The sequence below is a fragment of the Scyliorhinus canicula genome, chromosome 14, assembly GCF_902713615.1.
Source record: "Scyliorhinus canicula chromosome 14, sScyCan1.1, whole genome shotgun sequence".
In the NCBI taxonomy this organism is placed as follows: domain Eukaryota; kingdom Metazoa; phylum Chordata; class Chondrichthyes; order Carcharhiniformes; family Scyliorhinidae; genus Scyliorhinus; species Scyliorhinus canicula.
In genome coordinates, this window is record NC_052159.1 from 40,984,774 (window position 1) to 41,011,883 (window position 27,110).

General features: G+C 51.7%; 1 protein-coding gene and 1 long non-coding RNA gene across 2 annotated transcripts in view; one reads left to right on the forward strand and one right to left on the reverse strand.

Annotated features, from left to right (window-relative positions):
* stard13b (StAR-related lipid transfer (START) domain containing 13b) overlaps positions 1–27,110 on the forward strand; it is a 636,160-nt gene that overhangs the window by 288,202 nt on the left and 320,848 nt on the right. The window lies entirely within an intron of this gene.
* LOC119977155 overlaps positions 1–27,110 on the reverse strand; it is a 48,767-nt gene that overhangs the window by 21,130 nt on the left and 527 nt on the right. The gene's annotated exons all lie outside the window — the stretch shown is intronic.

Here is a 27,110-nt window from a genome sequence, read left to right on the forward strand (position 1 = left end):
GCCAATGCATCGCTCAGTGGGTGCCCGCTACGTGACCCCCTTAAGGCCATTCAGAAATAGAGTAAAGTTCTATTTACAGCTGAGGTCACAATAACCATCACAAATAACCAAGGCAGCCTGGAAAGAGATCGCTGTGAAGGTAAGAAATCTTGGACTCCATCCAAGGGTCTAGTGCCGATAAAGGATGAATGACCCCCTCGGCACTACAAAGGTGAGTTTGAGTCTCATGCTGTTAAGAAGTGTATGAAAGGGTCGTGGGAAAAATAAGGGCACTGAATGATGCATGGGTAGGTTAGGGTTGAAGTGGAAAGTGTTCCCTTCACCAACTTTGATTGTTGCAAAGGCTGCATGTGTGTACATCACCATAATCTGCATCCTCCTCTACATCTTACCCAGATTTCATGAGGGCATAAGGATTTGAAGAACAACTGGGCAACTTGACACCTCATGGAACCAGGGGGAATTCCCTGGTATTCTCTTCAGGATCACTGGAACCCTCACATTTTCTCCCGTTATACTTGCAGGACAAATAGGCCCACAACACCAGGGAGAGATCCAAACCCTTCTCAACTTAAATTCACCCCTTGATATGTGGCCTTGACGCAGACAAGAGTGGCACCTGTGAGTGTTGAAGCATATAAGGCATCATGGCTGCTGCCGGGCGAGCAAGCACAAACCTACATGTTTCCTGTGATCACAAATTAACTATGCATTGAGAAAGTAGCATCCTCTTCTAGAAAATCCCCCAGAAGGAAACAAAATGGTAACACATGGGAAATGACTGGTATCGGTCCAAACTGGAGTTCCAGTTCCCTGTGCCAGTCATTTTCCATGTTTTATTGTTTTTCATTACTTAACATGGCTGGATGTTCATTTGGTGCCTTGATGCCAACATGACTTTAGTCTATTACACCTTGAACACATAGAAAGCTGGCAATGACTGTGAATCCCATTGCTCTATCCGCCCGGCTGTCATTGTCTATTCAGAATCTTATTAATTCTCCAGTCCTCTTGTACAGTGCATTTATCACCCTTTCATGCAGCGGTGAGTGGCTTCTTGGGAGATGTCACTGGTGTCTGTGATTGATCCCAGGATGGAATCAGCCACATGGAGGTTAAGAGTGTGGTAGTCACCACTATTGTATTATATTGTATATACTGCACTGCATATGAGGGTATTACGGTAAGACCCCTGTACTACAGGTACGGGGGTACATCCCTGCCTGCTGGCTCCACCCAGTAGGCGGAGTATAAATGTGTGTGCTGTCTGAACTGCAGCCATTTCGGCAGCAGCTATAGGAACCCACACATCTCTGTGTAATAAAGCCTCGATTACATTCTACTTTTGTCTCGTCGTAATTGATAGTGCATCAATTTATTACACAGAGATTTTGCAGAGATGGATCTCCGCATCAAGCTGGATCGCCTGCAGCTGCATCCTCAAGCAGACAATGCTAAAAAGGACTTTGCACATTGGCTAGCTTGCTTTGAAGCATACATCGGGTCTGCGCCAGACCCAATCCCAGAAGCACAGAAGCTCCAGATTCTGTACACGCGGCTGAGCTCCGATGTCTTTCCCGTCATCCAGGATGCGCCTACCTACGCAGAGGCCATGGCGCTACTGAAGGAGAACTACGCTCAGCAGACCAATAAGATCTACGCCAGGGACTTCCTGTCCAAGCGGCATCAACTTCCCGGTGAGTCTGTGGAAGATTTCTGGTGAGCCCTGCTCGCCATGGTGAGAGACTATGATTGCCAGGCCGCTTCGGCCGCTGAACATTCTAACCTGCTAATGAGAGATGTGTTCGCTACTGGCATAGGGTCGACCTACATCCACCTGCGCCTCTTAGAAGGGGATACGCTTGACCTTGCGGCGACCAAGAAACTAGTGCACTCACTCACAGTTGCCTCACGCAACATACAGGCGTATGCCCCCGACCGCACGGCCCACCCCTCCTGGGCATCGTGGACCCCGCCAGCGGCCACCCCATCGTGGACCCCATCAGCGACCGCCCCCAGCCAACCTCACGCCTGCGCCGCGCGGCAGCCAACTAACTCCGGAGGACCCAAGTGCTACTTCTGCGGGCAGACAAAACACCCCCGCCAGTGCTGCCCGGCCCGGAGCGCGCTCTGCAAGGCCTGTGGCAAGAAAGGACATTTCGCTGCAGTGTGCCAGGCCCGCTCAATCGCAGCCATTGTCCCTGCACCCCCAGTGTGTGGTCAGGGGGCGCCGCCATCTTCCTCGCCTCACAACCAATGGCCGCCACCTTGCCTGCCTCAGGACACGTGCGGCCCGTGGGCGCCGCCATCTTCCCTGCCTCAGGACCCCTGCCCGTCAGGCACCTTATCGGGCCACTCATCGCCTGCAACTGCCGCTGACCAGCCACGTCTCGCCTCCGTCACGATCGACCAGTCCCGACTGCACAACCTCATGACCGCGTTGACAAAGGTGAAGGTCGACAGGCATGAGATATCCTGCCTTCTGGACTCCGGGAGCACTGAGAGCTTCATCCACCCCTATATGGTAAGGCCCTGCTCCCTCACAGTACACCCCATTAACCAGAAAATCTCCCTGGCCTCCGGATCCAACTCCATGGCGATCCGGGGGTACTGCATCGCCACCCTCACCATCCAGGGCGTAGAGTTCAGCGGCTTCCGGCTCTACGTCCTCCCCAACCTCTGCGGGGCCTTGCTACTCGGCCTGGACTTCCAGTGCAACCCCCAGAGCCTAACCCTGAAATTTGGCGGGCCCTTACCACCCCTTACTGTATGTGGCCTCGCGACTCTTAAGATCGACCCGCCTTCTCTGTTCGCAAACCTCAGCCCGGATTGCAAACCCATCGCCACCAGGAGCAGACGGTACAGCGCCCAGGACCGGACCTTCATCAGGTCTGAGGTCCAGCGGCTGCTGCGGGAAAGTATCATCGAGGCCAGCAACAGCCCCTGGAGAACCCAAGTGGAGGAGAAAAACAGGATGGTCGATGACTACAGTCAGACCATCAATCGGTACACGCAGCTCGATGCGTACCCCCTCCCTCGAATATCTGATATGGTCAATCAGATTTCACAGTCCCGGGTCTTCTCGACAGTGGACCTGAAATCTGCCTACCACCCAGCTCCTTAGTCCAGATGATGTCCAAATGCAGTCAGTAGTGCAAAGGATGTGGGAGTGGGGTTGTTGGTAAGTTTCAGAAGTGGATGGTGAACAGTGTTGGGGATATGGGAGGGGAATGGGCAGAGTCAGAGAGAGTGCGAAAGGCCTAGAGGGTGAGCAGTGTTGGAGATGCAGGAAATTGAGCAGTGCCTGGGATATAGGGAGTGTGTGGAGGGAGGGAGGTGCGGTTGTGTGAGAATAGACAAATAGAAATTAGAAACAGGAGGAGGCTATTTGGCTCTTCAAGCCTGCTCTGCCATTCATTACGATCATGGCTAATCATCCAACTCAATAGCCTGATCCGCCTTCCCCCCATATTCTTTGATCTCCTTCACCCCAAGTGGTATTTCTAACTGCTTCTTGACAACATGCAGGGCGGGATTCTCCATTGGCCGCCGCCGAAATCGGGAGACGCGATTGGGCGGAGAATAGGTTCCGACACCAAAATTGCTCCGGGCGCCGATTTGACAGCATATCACATTTCTCCGTCACCTCGACAGCAGCGTCAATTCGTTCCGGAACGCACATACAGTAAACACCATTTGCACATCATTAGCAGACCCGACACGGTATTCTCCAAGGCTTCCGCGATTCTCCTCCTCCGATGGGCCAAGTTCCCAATGGTGCGGTTCATTTCTGCTTTTAAAAATCGTGAAACCGGTGTCGTAGCTGATGAGGGAGAGAGAGGGGGTAAGACACAGAGAAGAGCAACTGGGGGCTGCCGGGCCAGACACTGGCTGGGCTGGCTGGGATGGGGAGACCCCTGCCAGAGGAGGGGGGTGATGGGAGAACAGGCCAGGTGGCCGGGGTGACGCCCCCACGGGACACTGCCAGGGGTGCAGGGTTGGGGCGGGACATGTGGGGCCAGAGTCTGCAGTGCCAACTGGGGCCACCATGTAGCCCAGTGAACCTGGTTGAGAATTGGGGGGGCTACGCACACTGCTAACATGTCGGCCTTTTAACCCTTGCAGACAATGGATATTGGAATTCAACCTGCAATGGTGGCCTTCCTCCTAGTAGCTGCAGCCCTGGGGGATGCCCTGTGGCTGTACTAGCTGGAGGTGCTCGAGGAGGAGGAAGCTGCAGCAGCGGAGCATGTCCCTGGGGAACAGGAGGCAGCGTCCCAGGATGGAGAGCCGGCCAGCCAACAGGCCAAGAAGGAGGAGGTGCCAAGGAGGCGCTGCATGAGGCCCTGTGTGTACCGGCACTGCCTGTCCTTTGAAGACCTGTCCGGCCAGGCATGGATCGAAGACTCCAGTTGAGCAAGGAGACAGTGCAACATACCTGCCAGATGATGGCCAGTGCGGGTATGGGGGAGGACACTCGCTCCTGATGGCTGTCAAGGTGAAGGTTGCGCTGAACTTTTACGCCACTGGCTCCTTCCAGGCGCTGAGTGGGGACCTGTCCGAGATTTCGCAGACATCGGTGCACAGATGCATCTGCGCCATCATGGAGGCCTTGTATGCCCAGGTGGCTCAATGCATCCATTTCAATGTGGACCAAGCCCACCAGGATGCCCAGAAGTGGGCCTCGCCACCATCAACGGGATGCTCCGGGTACAGCGTGTGATCAATGGGATTCATGTCCCCCTGTAAGCACCTGCAGATGATAGGCCGCACTACACCAACTGAAAGGGGTACCACTCGATGAATGTGTAGCTGATATGTGACGATCAGCTGAGCATCATTTACCTCTGCGCCCGATATCCGGGCAGTGTGCACGACAACTTCATCCTGGCACACTCGACATTCCTGACATGTTCGGGACACCCCCTGGCTGGGAGGTTGGCTCCTGGGTGACAAGGGTTATCCACTGTGTTCGTGGCTGATGACACCTATCCGGAGGCCACAGACTGACGTGGAGACCCGCTACAATGACACCCATACAGCAACCAAGAGCATGATTGAGAGGTGGGTTGGCCTCCTGAAGCTGCGGTTCAGGTGCCTGGACCTCACTGGTGGGGAGAGGAATATCTGGACCATTTTGTTCAAGACATTATTGCTTGGAACAAAGGCTGAAATAAAAACAAAAAATGCTGGAAATACTTAGCAAGTCGGACAATATCTGTGAAAAGAAATAGAGTTCCGATGAAAGATCATTCCAATCTAAAACTTTGGGTGGAATTCTCTCATCTGGGACTAAGCCCCCTGGCGGGGATGGGATCAGGAACAGGGAGTATTTCCCATTGTGGAGGCCAGCGGGAAACCACACCATGACCTGGTTTCACTGCCGGCGGGATTCTCTGTTTTGCCGGAAGCCCGGGGTTTCCTGGCGGTGTGAGGCTGTCCCACAATGGGAAACTCCATTGACCAGCCGGTGAAACGGAGAATCCCGACAGAGTGCTAGACCAGAAACGTGGCGCAGCGGGACGGAGAATCTAGCACCATATCTTCCGATCCCAACCTAATGAAGTATGCACCCAGGGGTTTAGTGCCATGGTGGGTGAGGCATGATGCCGTGAGTCCCGTCATCATGACGATAGTCATGGCATCATGCCTTGGTGCCATATTGAAAAGGCGCACAACACTATGGATCCACTGATGAAGAAAGAAGATGGACCTCCTGAAAAAGGAGATTTACCTCCTGAACCTAACAGAAAGCACTTAACTCTCTTTGATGTGCTCCATGAGCTGTCAATCTAAGTTTGATGTTAATTAACATTGCAGTTAGCTTCACAGCTGACTCCTTCAAAGTCACTCAGGCGTGTAGGGGGATAAATGAAAGAATGCAGGTTATGTGTGCAAGTTGTTATTCACAGCCTAATAAAATCAATATCAATGAGAAATGAATGAAGGGTTTGCAGATCAAAGATCTGAGGGGATTTAAACCCAGCTGACTGGTTTTGTCACAGTCATAGAATTTACAGTGCAGAAGGAGGCCATTCGGCCCATCGAGTCTGCACCGGCTCTTGGAAAGAGCATCCTACCCAAGGTCCACACCTCAACCCTATCCCCATAACCCAGTAACCCCACCCAACACTAAGGACAATTTTGGACACTAAGGGCAATTTAGCATGGTCAATCCACCTAACCTGCACATCTTTGGACTGTGGGAGGAAACCGGAGCACCCGGAGGAAACCCACGCACACACGGTGAGGATGTGCAGACTCCACACAAACAGTGACTCAAGCCGGAACTGAACCTGGGACCCTGGAGCTGTGAAGCAATTGTGTTATCCACAATTCTACCGTGCTGCCCCGAGTGGGATTCTCTTTCCAGTAACTTACAGGTGCTGCTTCCTGTGCCTGACCAGCAGGTGTATTGCCCAGGTGAGTTTAAAGTAGAGATTTATTTTCACTGCTTCTGTCTGGACTGCTCTCTAGCTTCCAGGTGGAGGACTCTCTTCTGGGAAGTCTCTGGTGGGTGTCTCTTTAATTAGCGGGTCTCTGATGGGGGTCTTTTTAATTAAGGGATCTCTGTTGGGGGTCATTAAGACCCATTTGCATCCACCCACTGGTATGGGATGCGAACCTTATTCCCGATGCCAGCGTGGGACCTGAGCTTCAGAACAGGCGGCGATCTCTTTTTCTGCCCCACGCTGGATTATCCGCTGCTCACCACCGATAGCGCCATTTCCAATGCGGCAGAGTATCCAGCCGCTGATTTCCCATATGCGTAGTATTTTGCTTTTTACTGGAACAGGTTCTTTTGGACTTCCTAACTAAAATATGCATTCCCCTGTATATGGTTGCAGGATTAGATACCTGATAGATACCTGCCAGTCTATCTGTTTGGATTCAGCTGACCTTTCCAACAAAGTCAGTTTCTCACACAAACACCAGGTGGAATTTTGAGTCTGCGTTAGCCGTCAGTGTAAATGGCGACGTGGGCCCAAATTCTCACTAGTCAGGAAATGAGATTGTTGCCGGCGAGGTATCGTTTCCCGATTTTCCAAACCTCTCACCCATGACATAATAAGGATCCTCCCCAGGAAGGTCAGGAACCTCATTTTGATACATTATAATATCATTAGCGAGCTCATTAAATATTTAATCGCCGACGTGGTTTACAACATCTCGATAAAAACATGAACCTGGAGAAACTGAGTGGGACATCAGAGGTAAATTCGCAGGTTGCAATTACGCACCAGAGAGTCCAATGGGGAGGGGGCACCAGGGAGGACGCAAGGGAACCAGCTCAGTCATTCTCGGGGACAGGGGGGGGGGAGGTTGAGTCCCAGCAGTTGTGGCGGGGTGGGGAGGGTTTGATGCTGCCAAGCCTTTGGGGGCCTCTTTTATTGTGGAGCTCTTGGTCTCAAAGGGACCTGGCACTTGATGGTGGTGGTGGTGGGGGAGTGGGGTGGATGGGGGGGGGGGATACCTTAGCGTGGGGTTTACACATGTGAGGTCACTCTTGCTGAGGTTTAAGCGATGATTCCTCGGAGAGATTGCTTTTCTCGAGTGGCAGCTACAAGTGGATGGTAGCAGGAGAAACCACAGGGTCAGCACAGGGGGTAACTGCGAAGTCCCAAAGTGGGGTTTGGTGAAATGCCATGTCGGATGGGAAATACAGGGGACTATGGCAAAGGGTAATGAGTAGCTCCTTGAGGGCAATAGGACACAGAGGGGACAACAATACCAGGCACATTTATCCCCCCCCCTCCTCCTCCTCCTCCTCCTCAGGCAGCAAGGGACAGCTGTGGGGCCTGAGCAGTGTGGATTGGCAATGCCAACGATCCTGGAGCTGGGTTGAAAAGAAAAAAGGCTCGTATGATCCACTATCCATGATGCATTTTGGGGTTAATCAACTATCCACTGGGGAATGCAGGTTAAAATTAAGAATCAAGTTGAGTGTAATTTGGGGTCTTGAAATAAATCAGGTGAGCCTCACCTGCCACAGGAGGAAGCTACTTCCCTAATAACATCCCTGATCCTTCCTTGATGAGTCAATTTTGCCCATTAAATCAGTATTGTAATACATGATTCTGCCACTGAGTGGCACCCACTGGTTAACCCTTAAAGAGCTGAGCTCCCAAGCATTGAACTCCAAGGTTATGACTCACCCCTCTATGAGAGAGAGGTGACACAGGCTAAGCCTGCAATTTAAGGGGCAAAGTTAACAGAGCACAGCAGAAAGCCCGAAAATGACAAAGGTTGTGGCAGCATTTTAGTCCTGCAGGAAGTCAGCACACAGATCAAACAAATGTAGGCATGTGCCCTCAGTACTCCCCCTTGGGAGGATCTGAGGGCCACTAATGCTATCCAAGGTGCCCATCTTTCATTCAGAGTTGGGAGAGGCTCATGTGGGGACAAGGCCATTGTGTGAGAGAGTAAGGGAGTTAAGCTTATTGGAAAGGTGCACACATAGGGGAATTTTCATGGCTGGATGTTCCATGTCTTGATAGGGCTATAGGTCAAGGCATCGACACGACTCCTCATTGCTCACAGATCTGTTTCCTCCCTTCAGTTCATGGAGTGTGAGGATGATGCAGCACTGGAGTTGCCTGTGCTATTGATTGCAGTCGAACAGGAGAGATTAAGTCAATGTGCGGCTGCAAGTCAACAGAACCAGTGCGCTGCAGAGGAGGGGGTGGCAGGGTCCATTGACTGTCTGGGATCAGGGCCACATATTGAGGTGTCTTGGAGGATACTCCACCAGGCATGCTGCAATTAAATAAAAGCAGCAGGGCACTTTAAGACTGCATAACGTGACTTTTAATACATGAAATTATGCTAACATTGGTGATTAATATCCACTTCTGCCTAAACTCACCCATGCCCCCACTGTGACTCCTCACCGTTCCGCTATGTCGAGGTGTCTGCTCAATATCCACAGCTGAGGATGAGGCCTCCTGACGTCCATGTTCTGTTACCTGAGATGACCTGAACGGGCGTCCCCTGGAGGGCCTGGACCTTGATGGACCAGATCTGCTTTTGGGCAGCAGAGGTGTTGTAGTGCTACCCTTCTCAGTGTGCAGGGTTGGAGGCATGTCGGTCACAGGAAAGAGGGAGTCAGATTGGTTAGACACCCCAAGTTCTCCTGGGTGGAAAGCCCTGGGCTGTGCACCAGATGATTCTTTTCCCTGTGGATGCATGGGGGCCCCTGGGCTCCTTTATGGGATGGAGGTCAGCATGATTCAGAACCACACCACTAACACTTATAAACTCCCACAAGTGCCTGCACTATGCAGTTGATGTCCTGCACCATGAAGCTCACACCCTCAGAAATGGAGTGCATGACTTGAACCATATAGTGGACATTCAACCATGGAGTGCACATCCTGCACCCAGGTCTCACAGCAGATGCCACCTTCACAATGTTGGCCTTGTTGCCTCGGATTGACAGCACCATCTCCTTGGATAGAATGCAGTAGGACTTCCCAGTCGACCTTTCAGTCTAAGAAAGGATTCTGACATCCCTTCCTGATATTCCTGATTCTGCCTTTGTAGCTCCAGCAACTGGGGGCAACCAAGCCCAGGGGCATGTCATCTGACCAGTGCTCAGCAGAGTCCTGGGTTCTGACATTCCTCCAAATGCTGAATCTCTAGGAGGTTTCTGCCTCCACTTGCTGTGGATCGTCAACTGTGAGGTGCTCACCAGTGAGTGACCCAGAAGCCTGACTACGAAGGATTCCCAATGAGGTGTGGGTATTTGCGCTGGTGGAGGGTGTGGGTTCACAGCTGTGACACCTCTTCAATGCTATTCTCCAAGATATTTCCCTTGGAGCTGCTAAGATCCGTGGTTTGCAGAGAGTGAGAGGATAGTCCAGGCTGGTCGCCTGATTGACGTACAAGGGAAGCGAGATGGCATTAGTGCGTGATGGGCATAAGGATAGCAGAAACAAACCTCACGAGAGGACGGCTCTATGGCTGGATTCTCTTGGGGTTCTAACCTTTGTCACTTTCTGCCACCTCACCTTCAGCACATGTGCAGTCCTGCACTTCTCTGGCCTGCTCAAGGGTTCTTTCCTCAAATGGAGTAAGGGTCCTTAACTCAGGCATCACTCTGGAAGGCTGTGCCAGCTCAGGTTTGTCCTGCAGTGAGACAGATGAGGAGAGTGCAAGCAGGACCTGTGCCAGGTCAGATGGTAAGGGTGTCTGGCATGCATGGTAGATGAGTTGGGGTAGGGATGTGAGGAGGGGAGGATCCACTGGGGGAATGGGCGGGGGGCAGCAGAACGCGTGTGTTTAGGAGTGAGATCACTGTGGAAGTGTGATGGGTGTGTTAAGGTTTCCGGGTGGACACATGAGAAGGGTAACTTACCCTGGCTGCACCAAGAAGGTAATTCATCTTCTGGATCCCTGTCCTCTTATGAAGCGAGCTGGTGCTCACTATCACTGCCACTGCCTCCCGTGTGGGGTTGGTAACCTTGCTGGCAGGCTGTCTGCCTATAGGAGGGTAGAGGCTGTCATGCCTCTGCTCCACCCCATCCAGCATCTTGTTCAGGGCTCCCTCAGAGAATTGTGGGGCTGTCTTCCTGGCTGCCATTCCCCCAATTGATTGGACTTGGAACAAGTGCTGGGAAACATTTAAAATGTGCGCCTACCTTATTTCTGAGATCAAGTAATGTTGGGGTAAGTGAATCACAGGGCAGCCACCACGAGCACAACGTGAAACTCGTGAAATTCTTTAAAAAGTGCTAAATAGGGCAATTTTGTTTTTTGCCTGCAATGCTGATGGGATTCTCTCCGGTATTCTCGCTGAAAACGACACTTTGGAAAAAGTATCGGAACATTCCACCCATCAGATCAGGTATGTGTAGATTGAGGGGAGATGATTATAAGATTATTTCTAGGTTTACATGGGAAATTAAACAGTCGCTAAACCATTCATCACAAAATATTTGCTCTCAAGCAGAAAAGTAAATCTCTGTCAAAAGTTTCATATTTCAAGGAGGATATTTATATTAATATTTTTTCCTGATCAGTGAAGTTGGAAAGCTGATGAGAAGATCTGTTCTTTGACTGTAGAATTCTGGTGAAGTTGTGAGAGAATTTAAGGTATACCAATTAAAGCTGTCAAGAAAACCCAATTCTGGGGAGTCCAAAGCTTCTTTGGTTCACCCTACTTACATAGTATAGGAACAAAACATGCGTATGTTCCTAAACTGAGCTGTGAATTGCAACATAAGTGTTCCTGATAACACTTTTGCTGGCTGAGAGTAAACATAGGCCTGTATTTTCAGGATAGGAACGCTCGACTCCTGTCATCCTGAGAATTGGTAGGGAATGCATCCCCGTCAATTCCAACAGGTCCTCTGCCACTTCACGCTCAATTGAGCCCTGATGGGCAGCAGGTGGGACCTCTGTCTGCACTTGGATAGAAGTTCTATTATTTAAATTATCCCATTCCATTATCGGGCTTTGGAGGAAGATCGGGGTCGGGATTCCCTAATAATGGGGCTATGTCCCCACGCCGGCGTGAAAAGAGGCACCAACCACTCCAGTGTCAACGGCCCCCGATAATAGGGAATGCTCCCCTTCCCAGGGGGCTAGGTCGGCACCGGAGTGGTCCCCACAGCTCCAGCCGGCGCGGAACGGCCAGCGCGAGTTCACGCATGTGCGAAACGGCTGGCGTGATTCCGTGCATGCGCGCTACGGCCGGCGTGATTCCGTGCATGCGCGCTACGGCTGCCGTGATTCCGTGCATGTGCGCTACGGCCGGCGTGATTCCGTGCATGCGCGCTACGGCTGGCGTGATTCCGTGCATGCGCGCTACGGCTGGCGTGATTCCGTGCATGCGCGCTACGGCCGGCATGATTCCGTGCATGCGCGGGGGTTCCCTTCTCCGCGTCAGCCCCCGGGCAACATGACAGAGCATGACAGGGGCCCAGCGCGGAGGAACATAGGCCCACTTGGAACGAGCCCACCCGCCGATCAGTAGGCCCCGATCGCGGGCCAATCCACGGTGGGGTCCCCCCGGGGTCGGATCCCCCCCCCCCCCCCTCCCCTCCAGGACGGCCCTGCAGACACACCTTCCAGGTCCCGCCGTGTGGGACCTGAGTAACCCGCGTCGGCGGGACTCGGCCGAATCTGACGGCCACTCAACCCGTCGGGGCCAGGAGAATTGCCGGGGGGGAGGGGGGGGGGGGGCGCTTTCAACGGCCCCCGACCGGTGCGGCTGGAATCCCGCGGGCGCCCAAGAATCGACGGGGGGGAATCAGGAAGCAGGCATCGGGGCGACCAGGGATTCTCCGACCCGGCACAGGACCGGAGAAACCCAGCCCTGATCTGGCAAACTCTGGTTGATCAATGGATTTGCAAGATTTTTAGTTTTAAATTTTTTTTGGGCTGGACTGCAAACCCTTTTTTACAGTTGCATTCTCAAAGTGCTTTTAAACAATCTTTTTGTAAGGAACTTCTAGCTTTTCAGATTGTGGAAAAAAAAATCAAAAATACTGCAGTTATAATACTTGCTTCCAACGTCCTCTTGGATGTTGAAAACCCTGGAGACGATATTTTCCAATATTGGAATAATTTACATCAGAATGACAGTTCACAAGTCTTAGATGAATTGGAATGGAACAGTTCTGCTTGAAACTAGTTTCGAGTACAACTTAAAAGTATAGATTTGGACAACTAGAGGAACTAAACTAGCAATGGGAATGGAAAATTGGTTACAAATGAAATTAAAAGGCATGTTGGAATTAAAGGAGAGTGTCACAAACGTGTTATTAAATGGCTGAAAGACTTTAGATAGTCTCAAAGGAAGCCAACTGAGGTATTTGCCAAGGCTGAAGGAGCAGGAGAAATAAAACAATGGAAAGGAAACCGAAGGTGCAAGTTTGAGTCAGCATGTAGCTTGGGACCTGACCCCCATCTGTCTGAATTCTCCCTGAAGTGGAGATATCGATGCAGGATGTGGTGTGCAAAGAGTAAGAATGAACAGGTCTTTTTCCAAATAGCAGGAAGTGAATTGTGGGGTATCACAGGGATCAGTGTTGGGACCCCAGCTATTCACAATATATATCTTAGTGATTTAGATGAAGGAATGAAATGTAATATCTCCAAATTTTCAGATGACACAAAGTTGGGTGGAAAGGTGATCTGTGAAGAGGATGCAGAAATCCTTTAGTGTGGGATGGACAAGTTGAGTAGGTGGGCAAATGAATGGCAGGTGCAGTATAATTTAGATAAATGCGAGGTTATCCAATTTGGTAGCGAAACAGGAAGGCAGACTATTATCTGAATGGCCATAAATGTTCTTTTTAAATTAATTTATGAGATGTGGCAGTCGCTGGTTAGGCCAGCGTTTATTATGAGGAGAGGGGAATGAGAAAAAATACCTGGGTGTCCTCGTACACCTGTCACTGAAGGTAAGCTTGCAGTTACCGCAGGTGGTAAAGAAGGCAAATGGTAAGTTGGCTTTCATAGCGAGAGGGTTTGAGTACAGGAACAGGGATGTCTTGTTGCAATCATGTAGGGTCTTGGTCTTGAGGCTACACCTGGAATATTGTGTGCAGTTTTGGTCTCCTTATTTGAGGAAGGATGGTCTTGCTCTGGATGGAGTGCAGCAAAGATTTACCAGACTGATTCCTGAGATGGCAGAACGCACGTATGTGGAGAGATTGAGACGGGATTGTATTCGCTGGAGTTCAGAATAATGAGGGGAGATGTCCTAAAAACCCATAAAATTCTTACAGGACTAGACGGGGTAGATGCAAGAAGGATGTTCCCAATGTCGGGGGCATCCAGAACCAGGGTCACAGTATAAGGATATGGGGTAGATCATTTAGGACAGAGATGAGGAGAAATCACTTCACCCGGAGAGTGGTGAGTCTGTGGGATTCATTGCGACAGAAAGTAATTGAGGCCAAACCATTGTATGTTTTCAAGTAGCCGTTAGATAAAGCACTTGGGTGAAGGGGATCAAAGGATATGGGCGGATGGCGAGAATAGGCCATTGAGTCCCAAAAGTGTTATTAAATGTCTGAAAGATCAAACATGATCATAATGAATGGTGGAACAGACTCGATGGGCAGAATCATCTGCTCCTGCTCCTATTTACTATGTTTCTATGTGTGGATGCTTCACTCTGTGTCACCCAACAGTACCAATCCCATTGGCTGGTTTTATCTGCAAGTAGGTACAGGCAGCTTTGAGACTGATTGCACCAACCCTATGTTAAATGGAAGCTGTAAACGTTCTTTGATCTGTTTGTATGGATTTCATTTGACCAATCAGTTCTCCATAGTCCTCACTCTGTGATGTTTCAGGTGCGGCAGATGCCTGGATTCAATGATTGTTGATTATGCAGCAATGACAGTGTTGAGGGGATTTTAATGTGGGTGAGTGCATGGGTCTGTGTTTCTCTTTACAGGAAATGCAGTTCTGAATGCTTATGCTCCTACCAATGCAGAAAATAATTATCTTTTTTTGTACCAACAGTAAGAAAAAATGCTATGCATGTTATATAATAAATTTGTTGTCGTGTGCTCAAAATGCAATTTATTTCTGTTTAAAATTATGATATAGCAACTGTGGAAACTGCCCAAGAATTTTGGAAGAATGTGAATACTTTGGGAAGCAAGCTCTAAACTCGGGTTTCCTCCGGGTGCTCCGGTTTCCTCCCACAGTCCAAAGATGTGCAGGTTAGGTGGATTGGCCAAGTTAAATTGCCCTTAGTGTCCAAAAAAGGTTAGGTTGGGTTACTGGCCTATGGGGATAGGGTGCAGGTGTGGGCTTAATTAGGGTACCCTTTTCAAGTGCCGATGCAGACTCGAAAGGCTGAATGGCCTCCTTCTGCATTGTAAATTCTGTGATTGGATTAGATTGGATTGGATTTGTTTATTGTCACGTGTACCGAGGTACAGTGAAAAGTATTTTTCTGCAAGCAGCTCAACAGATCATTCAGTACATGGAAGAAAAGGGAATTAAACAAAATTCAAGAAAATACATGAGAATACATAATAGACAACACAAGATATACAATGTAACTACATAAGCATTGGCATCGGTTGAAGCATACAGGGTGTAGTGTTAATGAGGTCAGTCAATAAGAGGGTCATTTAGGAGTCTGGTGACAGTGGGGAAGAAGCTGCTTTTGAGTCTGTTCGTCGTGTTCTCAGACTTCTGAATCTCCTGCCCGATGGAAGAAGTTGGAAAAGTGAGTAAGCCGGGTGGGAGGGATCCTTGATTATGCTGCCCACTTTCCCCCGGCAGCGGGAGGTGTAGATGGAGTCCATGGATGGGAGGCAGGTTTGTGTGATGGACTGGGCGGTATTCACGACTCTCTGAAGTTCCTTGCGGTCCTGGGCCGAGCAGTTGCCATATCAGGCTGTGATGCAGCCCGATAGGATGCTTTCTATAGTGCATCTGTAAAAGTTGGTAAGGGTTAATGTGGACATGCCGAATTTCCTTAGTTTCCTGAGGAAGTATAGGCGCTGTTGTGCTTTCTTGGTGATAGCGTCGACGTGAGTGGACCAGGACAGATTTTTGCACCCCTAGGAATTTGAAACTGCTATCCATCTCCACCTCGGCCCCGTTGATGCTGACAGGGGTGTGTACAATACTTTGCTTCCTGAAGTCGATAACTAGCTCTTTAGTTTTGCTGGCATTGAGGGAGAGATTGTTGTTGTTACTACTCCACTAGGTTCTCTATCTCCATCCTGTATTCGGACTCATCGTTATTCGAGATCCGGCCCACTATGGTCGTATCGTCAGCAAACTTGTAGATGGAGTTGGAGCCAAGTTTTGCCATGCAGTCGTGTGTGTACAGGGAGTAGAGTAGGGGGCTAAGTATGTAGCCTTACGGGGCACCGGTATTGAGGACTATTGTGGAGGAGGTGTTGGTGTTCATTCTTACTGATTGTGGTCTGTTGGTCAGAAAGTCAAGGATCCAGAGTGGAGAGCCAAGTCCTAGGTTTTGGAGCTTTGATATCAGTTTGGCTGGGATTATGGTGTTGAAGGCGGAGCTGTAGTCAATAAATAGGAGTCTGATGTAGGAGTCCTTGTTTTCGAGATGCTCTAGGATGAGTGTAGGGCCAGGGAAATGGCGTCTGATGTGGACCGGTTGCGACGGTATGCGAATTGAAGTGGGTCAAGGCGTTCCGGGAGTATGGAGGTGATGCGCTTCATGATCAGCCTCTCGAAATGATTGTATGATTCCAAACCATCTGCATTACCTCAGTTTGTTAGGCTGCATGCTCAGGGGAGGCGAGGAGTCATTTTCGGTATGTGTAATTGTGCAATTGAAGCAAAATTGACATGTGTTTTGCAACTTAATTTTGGTTTCACAGGCTTTCCTGGCTTCCTGAAACTCCCTAGTGTTGAAACCCAATCAGGATGCCACCTTAAACAGGATGAATGATACCCATTCAATCTGATGATGGTGGCATTTGTAGAATGCAAGTCATTGAGGGCCTGCAAGCGCTCATTTGATTGCTGTATTTGGTACTTCATGCAGATGCCCACACTTTCCATGGATGAAAACATCATGCCAGTAAAGTTTAAGATAAACTCTTCCAATATTATTGCAAACATGCACCATCCAAATAGAATGTCTGTCATTATATTGCAAATTCTTTATTGCTGCTCTAGAAGTACCATGCTCATTGTGATGGCTTATTGATGAAAGGCAAAGCAAGTTAGATAACAGGCACAACACTCTATACAAGTCTTTATACACTTACACTGCCCAAGGTCCTGCTCCCAGGGCCCCATGCAAACTCTACATTAGACGGGGTTCACGCGATTGGCCTCAGCCAGTCAGGTGGTGAATGGAGTCGCCCTCTTAAAGTGGCACACTATCACAGTCATCAATGCTCCCAAGCAGAGCTTGGACTGCCCAGTGGCCTCTGATAAGGACTCTTGGTTGATAACCCTGTCTTCACCATTTGCTCTTACTCACTTGTGATCTGTGAGTTACCGGTGCAAACCAACTATCTGGCATTCCAGAGGGCTTTAAGAGTTGACCGTGCAATGTGAACGAGAGTCTGCATCACTTGTTCTGTTCATGAAGGATATTAATCAGCAGTTGGATTTTTAGAACAATCTGGTTGTCTTTGTGACCATTTATTTTGTAGTCCCAGCTCAAAAATCACCAGATACATGGCATTCAGTTTTGCAATTTGTCATGCTCAGATTCAAGCTTGAGTTTGGGGGTTTTTTTAATTTAAAAAAAAGTTATTCCATTCTTTAAAATTACATGGCCAATGCGCTGTGTTGACATCTCATCGTTTACTCCAAAAAACAATTCAAATTCACATTGAATCCAATTCATGGTCTCCACAAGAGAGATACACAAGATCCAAGCTGACAACAAAAGGCATTGCACCTCATCTTGGGCCTGATCTGAAGCTTGATTTTGACAGAATTTGAACCCAAATCAAGCCATTGTGCACAAATGAGACATCCCCTATATGCAGCAGTTATCTTCAAAATTGTAAATTACTTTACTGAATGTACTTAAAGGTTCATGAGACAACAATTACTGTATTAGAACCTTTTTCGATAAATCTATATTCTTGTAAAGGAACATTGCAGAGCTATGGATAGAAAAAAAACAAAGGAGTGGGAGTAATTGTACAGACACAATGGACTAAAATACCTGCTTCTGTGGTGCATGATTCTGCAAATCTCTGAATTCTTATTAGTGCATGGTAATACTACCTAATGGTGGTAAGATTGCCTCACTATAAGGCAGCATTCGAGGAACAGAGTTTTGGCACTGAAATCAAGTGGTTAAGTGTCACTGGCTCTTGCCATTTGTATAAATTCTCAACACGGTATGAGAGTTCAGTTGCACAGCACTAATGAACAGCTCAGGTCAACAGGCCAGAAAAACTGAAATTCTGTGACTTTGAAACGAAACTTACTGTCTTGTCAGCAGCCTCGGCCCTGCTGGTGAGCAGGGAACATTTAGCACTGCCATTGGGCCATGATGAAGCAAGAACATGCCAAATTGCAGATAACATTGAAATAAATGATAAAGCATAATATAAAGCTTTGACTGCAAATGCCTTTGTTTCAAGCGTCACAAGAATGGGACAAAAAGCTGTACTTAAAGTACTGTGAACATTAAATATTGTAATAAAATCTCATACTGTACTGCTTTGTTCACATTAATCATTGGAACAGAAATCAGTAGAGGAGCATTGCATCATCACATGGGCAGGACAGAATAATTGCTCCACGTTATCTGTAATTTAGCACATTTGCCATTGTCAGATTTAATGCTGGGAAGAAACCTCTTGATAGTTAAAGAATACAGGGCGAGATTCTCCCAAAACGGGAGAAATCGTAAAGCTGCCGTAAAACCCGGGCGGGTTTTACGGCAGCGCGCCCCTTCCCGACGGGGGACCGATTCTGGTCCCCGGTCGGGGCTAGCAGCCCGACGCCGTAGGCTCCGGCAAGACGGGCTTAACGAAAATCGTTAAGCCCGCTTACCGGAGTTAGCGCCGGCTGACGCGTCATATGACGTCAGCCGCGCATGCGCAGTTTGGAAGACTCCAACCCGCGCATGCGCGGGTGACGTCATCGCGTTTTTGCGCGAAACCCGCGCATGCGCGGGCCGGGTTGCCCCTCAGCCGCCCCGCGAATGGATACTGCGGGGCGGCGGAAGGACAAGTAGTGCGCGGGCATCGGGCCCGCTGCCCGCGATCGGTGCCCACCGATCGCGGGTCCATGGCACCCTTGGCACGGCCGTGGTACTGCCGTGCCAATCGGTGCCATGGTTATAAAAAGCGAGTTGGTGACGCCGTTTTTACGAACGGCAAGACCAGGTGTGTTTGCCGTTCGTGAAAACGGCGGAAAGGGCTGGGACTTCGGCCCATCTAACAGCTGTGAATCGCTGCCGGCCGTAAAAAAACGGCGGCAGCGATTCGGGTCGGGACTTCGGCGGGGGGGTGGGAGAATAGCGGGAGGGCGGGAAAAATGTCGGGAAGGCCCTCCCGCTATTCTCCCACCCGTCGTGGGGGGCGGAGAATTTCGCCCCTGGTGTGTTTGCCGTTCGTGAAAACGGCGGAAAGGGCTGGGACTTCGGCCCATCTAACAGCTGTGAATCGCTGCCGGCCGTAAAAAAACGGCGGCAGCGATTCGGGTCGGGACTTCGGCGGGGGGGTGGGAGAATAGCGGGAGGGCGGGAAAAATGTCGGGAAGGCCCTCCCGCTATTCTCCCACCCGTCGTGGGGGGGCGGAGAATTTCGCCCACAATTCTTCCAAAGTATGAAGGAATTATATTTTGTGTACAAAGTTGTTTGAAATATCATTGCAGGTGACTTCCGGTTGCGGCTATGACCAGCTAAGTCGCACGTTTGGCTGCTCCTGCTACAAAGGTGTTTTCGGGCCGATTGGAGGGCCCCAACGGCGCTGTAAGGACAAATCCCGGTGGGGGAAGGCTCCCTGAAGAGAACCAGACCAACTTTATGGTCGGTACCCGGAGTGGGGTGGTAAAGAAAGCAACAGCAGCTCCCAAAAAAAAGCGGGGGAAGAAGACCAAAATGGCGGCCGGTGGCGCACCCGAGGAATGGAGGAAATGGGCGGAGGAGCAGCAGGCCGCTCTCCTGCGCTTCTTTACGGAGCTGAAAATGGAGCTCTTGGAGTCAATGAATGCGACGACCACCAGGCTGATGGGAGCCCAGGCGACCCAAGAGGCGTCGATTCGGGAGCTGCAACAGGAGATGACTGTGAGGGAGGAGGAGGCCACGGTCCTCGTGGGAAAGGTAGAGGTGCACGAGGCACTCCACCTGAAATGGCAGAGCCGTTTTGAGGAGCTGGATACCCGAATGAGGCGGAAGAACCTGAGGATCTTGGGCCTGGCAGAAGGCCTGGAGGGGTCAGACCTCCCGGGATATGTAGCAGAAATGCTGAGCTCCCTGATGGGGGCAGGGGCCGTCCCTTCGCCCCTGGAGCTGGAAGAGGCCTACAGGGTCATGGCTAGGAGGCCAAGAGCAAATGAGCCCCCGAGGGCGGTGCTGGTGCGGTTCCAGCGACTCAGCGACCGTGAGAGAGTGCTGGAGTGGGCCAAGAGGGAAAGGAGCAGCAAGTGGGAGAATTCGACGGTGAGGGTCTACCAGGACTGGAGTGCGGAGGTGGCAAAGCGGCGGGCCCGGTACAACCGGACGAAGGCGGTGCTACATGCAAAACGGATCAGGTTCGGAATGCTGCAGCCAGCGCGCTTGTGGGTCACCTACAGGAACCAACACCACTATTTTGAGTCCCCAGAGGAGGCGTGGGCCTTTGTACAGGAAGAGAAACTGGACTCGAATTAGACCCAGGGGATACTTGGCGGCCGTAGCCGCTCGGGTACTTTCTGCTGAATTCTTTGTTTGGATTTTGAACTCTTGCTGTGGTTTTTCTTCTGATGTTTTTTCCCCCTTTGCCAACTTCCCTTAGTTATTGTTATTGTGGTTATTCATGGTTATTTATGGTTATTTATGCTGTTTGGTAGAGGGCGACTGTTAAGTACATTGTTATTTGTTATTTATCTGTTATTTATAATGTTAAGTTGGGGAGGTGGGACGGGGGGGAGAGCAGATCGGGGATATGGGTTCCTAGGGGGGGTTCTTTTACAGGCATGGACGGGGACGGGGGTGGAACTGAAGATGGCGGGGTGGGGTGTGGCAGGGCGAAAGCGCGGGCTTTCCTCTGTTTTCCCGCGCGCGGGGCAGAGGAGGGGGGAGGGGAGGGGTGCGGGGCGTGGCTAGCAATGGCGACCTTTCCCGCGCTGGAGCGGGGCCAGGGAGGAGTGGCAAGGGGGGGGAGGCCCCCCCCCCGAGCCGGGGGGAGTCGGAGTGTGGCAGGAGCAGCCGGGTCAGCGTGAACCAGCTGACTTACGGGAGTACGATGGAGGGTACATCGCGGCTAGGAGGGGTCCTAGCCTGGGGGTGGGGGGGGAGGGGGGTTAGGGAGGGATACCGGGTTGCTGCTGAAAAGACCAGAAACGGGAAGTGGAGGGCTGGAGAGGTGGGGGGAGGGGGACATCGCCATGGGGAGCGGGTCAGAAGGGAAGGGTCGACCCGGGGCGAGCAGGGAACAGGACATGGCTAATCGGCAGGGGAAGGGGGCGGGTCGTCCCGCGACCCGGCTGATCACTTGGAACGTGAGGGGGTTGAATGGGCCGGTCAAGAGATCAAGGGTATTCTTACACCTGAAGGGACTGAAGGCTGATGTAGCAATGTTACAGGAGACCCATTTGAAGGTAGTGGACCAGGTTCGCCTGAGAAGGGGGTGGGTGGGACAGGTGTTCCACTCTGGATTGGACGCAAAGAACCGGGGGGTGGCGATTCTGGTGGGAAAGAGGGTGTCGTTCGTGGCGGAGGAGGTGGTGGCGGATAAGGAGGGTAGGTATGTGATGGTGAAGGGTAAGCTGCAGGGGGAGAAAGTGGTGATGGTCAACGTATATGCCCCGAACTGGGATGACGCGGGTTTTATGAGGCGCCTATTGGGCCTCATTCCGGGACTGGAGGCAGGGGGCTTGATCATGGGGGGGGACTTTAACACAGTGCTGGACCCCGGGCTAGACAGATCGAGCTCAAGGACCAATAGGAGGCCGGCAGCGGCAGAAGTGCTGAGGGGGTACATGGAGCAGATGGGAGGAGTAGACCCATGGAGGTTTGGTAGGCCGAGGGCGAGGGGGTATTCCTTTTTCTCCCACGTCCATAGAGTGTACTCCAGAATCGATTTCTTCGTGTTGAGCAGGGGGCTGATCCCGAGGGTACGGGAAGCTGAGTACTCGGCCATTGCGATCTCTGATCATGCACCGCATTGGGTGGATGTGGAAATGGGGGAGGCGCGGGACCAGCGCCCGCTGTGGCGGCTGGATGTGGGGCTGTTAGCGGACGACGAGGTGTGTAAAAGGGTCCGGAAGAGCATTGAAAGCTATCTGGACTTGAATGACACGGGTGAGGTGCAGGTGGGGATGGTCTGGGAGGCCCTGAAGGCAGTGATCAGGGGAGAGCTGATCTCCATAAGGGCGCACAGAGAAAGAAAGGAGAGGCAGGAGAGGGAGAGGCTGGTGGGGGAGCTATTGGAAGTGGATAGGAGATATGCGGAGGCACCAGAGGAGGGGCTGCTGGGAGAACGGCGCAGCCTGCAGGTCAAGTTCGACCTGCTGACCACCAGGAAGGCAGAGACGCAGTGGAGAAGGGCACAGGGCGCGGTCTATGAGTATGGGGAAAAGGCGAGCAGGATGCTGGCACACCAGCTTCGCAAACGAGATGCGGCTAGGGAGATTGGGGGAGTGAAGGAGAGGGGCGGGAAGGTAGTGCAGAAGGGGCAAGAAGTGAACGGGGTCTTCAGGGATTTTTACAAGGAGTTGTATCGGTCTGAGCCGCCGACGAGGAGAGGGGGAATGGAGGACTTCCTAAACAAATTGAGGTTCCCAAGGGTCCAGGAGGGGCTGGTAGAAGGGCTGGGGGCGCCAATAGGGCTAGAGGAGCTAGTCAAGGGAATAGGTCAGATGCAAGCGGGGAAGGCGCCGGGGCCAGATGGGTTCCCGGTGGAATTCTATAAGAAAAATGTGGACTTGGTGGGACCGGTACTGGTACGAGCCTTTAATGAGGCGCGAGAGGGGGGGGTTCTGCCCCCGACAATGTCGCAGGCTCTGATCTCCCTGATATTGAAGCGGGATAAAGACCCCGTGCAGTGCGGGTCCTACAGGCCTATCTCGCTTCTGAACGTGGATGCCAAGTTGCTGGCAAAGATCCTGGCAGCTAGAATAGAGGATTGTGTGCCAGGGGTAATCCATGAGGACCAGACGGGGTTCGTGAAGGGGCGGCAGCTCAACACGAACGTGCGGAGATTGCTGAATGTAATTATGATGCCGGCAGTGGAGGGGGAGGCTGAGATAGTGGTAGCGCTGGACGCGGAGAAGGCATTCGATAGGGTGGAGTGGGAGTACCTGTGGGAGACGTTGGAACGGTTTGGGTTTGGGGAAGGGTTTATTAAGTGGGTGAAGTTGCACTACTCGGCCCCGACAGCGAGTGTAGTGACAAACGGGAGGAGGTCGGAGTATTTCGGGCTCCACCGAGGGACCAGGCAGGGATGTCCCCTATCCCCCCTACTTTTCGCACTGGCGATTGAACCGTTGGCGATGGCACTGAGGGGTTCAGGGGGGTGGAGAGGACTGACTAGGGGGGGGGAGGAACATCGAGTATCGCTGTATGCGGATGATCTACTGCTGTACGTGGCAGACCCAGAAGGGGGAATGCCGGAGATAATGGAACTATTAGCAGAGTTTGGGGACTTCTCGGGGTACAAACTAAATTTGGGCAAAAGCGAGGTTTTCGTGATACACCCGGGGGACCAGGGAGAGGGTATTGGGAGACTCCCCTTCAAGCGAGCAGGAAAGAGCTTTAGGTACTTAGGGGTGCAGGTGGCAAGGAACTGGGGGACCCTCCACAAGTTGAACTTTTCCAGGCTGGTGGAACAGATGGAGGAGGAATTTAAGAGGTGGGACATGGTACCGTTGTCGCTGGCGGGGAGGGTGCAGTCAATCAAAATGACGGTCCTCCCAAGGTTCTTGTTTTTATTTCAGTGCTTGCCCATCTTCCTCCCTAGGGCCTTCTTCAAAAAGGTGACGAGTAGCATCATGAGCTACGTGTGGGCGCATGGCACCCCAAGGGTGAGGAGGGTCTTTTTGGAGCGGAGTAGGGACAGTGGGGGGCTGGCACTGCCCAATCTCTCGGGGTACTACTGGGCGGCAAATGTGTCAATGGTGCGCAAGTGGATGATGGAAGGGGAGGGGGCAGCTTGGAAACGATTGGAGAGGGCGTCCTGTGGCAACACAAGCCTGGGGGCCCTAGTAACGGCACCATGGCCGCTCCCCCCCACGAGGTACACCACGAGCCCGGTGGTGGCGGCCACCCTCAAGATATGGGGGCAGTGGAGGCGACATAGGGGGGAAATGGGAGGTCTGTTGGCGGCGCCAATAAGAGGGAACCATAGATTCATCCCGGGGAACATCGACGGGGGATTTCAGAGCTGGTACAGGGTGGGCATACGGCAGCTGAAGGACCTGTTTATAGAGGGGAGGTTTGCGAGCCTGGGAGGGCTGGAGGAGAAGTTTGAGCTCCCCCCGGGAAACATGTTCAGATATCTACAAGTGAAGGCATTTGCTAGGCGGCAGGTGGAGGGGTTTCCCCTGCTCCCCAGTAAGGGGGCGAGTGATAGGGTGCTCTCGGGGGTCTGGGTCGGAGGGGGGAAGATATCAGACATCTACAAGATAATGCAGGAGGCGGAAGCAGCATCAGGGGAGGAACTGAAAGCCAAGTGGGAAGGGGAGCTGGGAGAGCAGATAGAAGACGGGACGTGGGCGGATGCACTGGAGAAGGTCAACTCTTCCTCCTCGTGTGCGAGACTGAGCCTCATTCAATTTAAGGTGCTGCATAGAGCTCACATGACGGGGACAAGGATGAGCCGGTTCTTTGGGGGTGAGGACAGGTGTGTCAGATGTCTGGGAAGCCCAGCGAACCATGTGCATATGTTCTGGGCATGTCCGGTGCTGGAAGGGTTCTGGAAGGGGGTGGCAAGGACGGTGTCGAAGGTGGTGGGGTCCAGGGTCAAACCAGGATGGGGGCTTGCGATCTTTGGGGTTGGGGTAGAACCGGGGGTACAGGAGGCTAGGGAGGCCGGAATACTGGCCTTTGCGTCCCTAGTGGCTCGACGAAGGATATTAATTCAATGGAAGGACGCGAGGCCTCCAAGCGTTGAAACTTGGATTAATGATATGGCTAGCTATATTCAGCTAGAAAGGATCAAATTTGCCCTGAGAGGGTCGGTACAGGGATTCGCCAGGCGGTGGCAACCTTTCCTTGACTTTTTAGATCAGAGATAGACGTTCGGGGTCGTGGCAGCAGCAACCCGGGGGGGGGGGGGGGGGGAGGAGGGAGGGGGGGGGAGGGGAGGGGGGGGCAGCAAGGGCCGTGGGGGGACATGCACGACTGTAACGCGGGCAAGTCTGCTCGCTGCTCATGTCTGAAACTGTAGGCTGCCTTGTTTGTTAAGGTTGCCTGGGGGGGGGGGGGGGGGGGGGGAGGACTGGTGCGCGCGAGAGGGCGGGCGAGGGAGGGACATTTGCCTAGAGGGATTGTGTTGTAAATAATTTAAAAATTAGTAGGGGTAAATGTTTGTATGGAAAAACTCTTTCAATAAAAATTATTTAAAAAAAAGAAATATCATTGCAGGTCTAACAGTGTAGATGGAAAAATGCAGTAGTAGTCACCACTAAGTAGTATTACATGTATTATGTAGAGTATAGTAGCCTGTATAGTAGAGGTACATGGGTAATTCCCTGCCTGCTGGCTCCGCCCAGTAGACGGCGTATAAATGTGTGTGCTCGCCGGTGCTGCAGCCATTCTGGTTCCAGCTACAGGAGGCACAACATCTTTGCTCAATAAAGCCTCAATTATTCCACTACTCTCGTCTTGTGGTAATTGATAGTGCATCAAATGCTAGGTCTCATGCTATCACTAATCAGTGCAGTCTTTATAACACTGCGAAGACAAGGACCTGGGGGAGCCGGTATAACTCACTTGGCTAGACAGCTAGCTTGTGATGCAAAACAAGACCAGCAACGCGGGATCCCCCAGCTGAGGTTATCCATGAAGACCCCACCTTCTCAACCTTGCCCCTCACCTGAGGTGTGGCGATCCTCAGGTTAAATCACCACCAGTCAGATCGCCCCCTCAAAAGACAAAGCGGCCTGTGGTCATTTGGGAATATTGCAACTTTACCTTTTACCTACCTAAGGCAAGGTGTGCAGGATCTTCAATTAGAGGATACGACTGGGAGGGTTGAACCAGATGGGCGGCACGGTAGCACAGTGGTTAGCACTGTTGCTTCACAGCGCCAGTGTCCAAGGTTTGATTCCCAGCTTGGGTCACTGTCTGTGCGGTGTCTGCATGTTCTCCGTGTGACTGCGTGGGTTCCCTCAAGGTGCTTCGGTGCCCTCCCACAAGTCCAAAAGACGTGCTTGTTAGATGAATTGGACATTCTGAATTCTCCTTCAGTGTACCCAAAAAGGCGCTGCAGTATGGCGACTAGAGGATTTTCATTGTAACTTTGTTGCAGTGTTAATGGAAGCTTACTTGTGACACTAATAAAGATTATTATTATTAGATTCTAAGAACCACGCCCACATGTTCTGGTCTTGCCCCAGACGTGCGGGATACTGGATAGCCTTCTTCGAGGCAATGTCCAAAGTGGTGGGGATGAGGGTGGAGCCATGCCCAAAAGTGACGGTCTTCGGGGTTTCAACCAGCCAGATCAATCCTGGGGAGGAGGGCAGACCCCCTTGCCTTTGCCTCCCTGATCGTCCGCCATAGAATCCTGTTCGGCTGGCGGTCAGCAGCACCACCCAAAGCTGCAGACTGGCTGTCTGACCTCTCGCGGAATCTCTCCAAATGGAGAAAATCAAATTCGCCATCCGCGGGTCAGATGACGGCTTCCACAGAACGTGGGAGCCATTCACCCAATTGTTCCAGGACCTGTTTGTGGCTAACAAACAAGCAGAAGAATAACCAGGTAGCCAAGATCAGGGGAAAGTAGCCAAAGGAGAGGGAGAGATAGACCGGGAGGGAGGGGGGGGGGGGGGGGGGGGGGGGGGGACAGCTAAACCTAAGAGGAAAGAAAGGCGAACCACAGGAGGGGGGGGGAGGCGAACCACAGGAGGGGGTGGGGGGAGGGAAGGGACAAGGAAGAAGAGAGGAGAACCAGGGAGGTGGGGTGAGGCAGGGAAATGACAGTCGGAAGGAGGGCACGGGATACGATAACAAACTTAGCATCTCCAAGAACAGAGAACAAGGAGAATACAGGCGAAAGACGGGAGGAACGGCTGAAGCGGAGGTGAGCGCAAGACGACAGAGAAATCAGTCCGGGAGAAGCAGATGACAACACCAACACCAAACCCATTTGAATGTTGCCCACTGTAATTGTTTCTCCGGCACCCAAATGTATATTTACCTCCCCAGTCTCCACCCCCCTCCATCCCTCCCACAAACAGTCGCCTACTTATACGTCGTAAATAATTTTGCCTGTTGTACAGAGTTGCTGCTGTTGAGCTGGCGCACAATACCCTA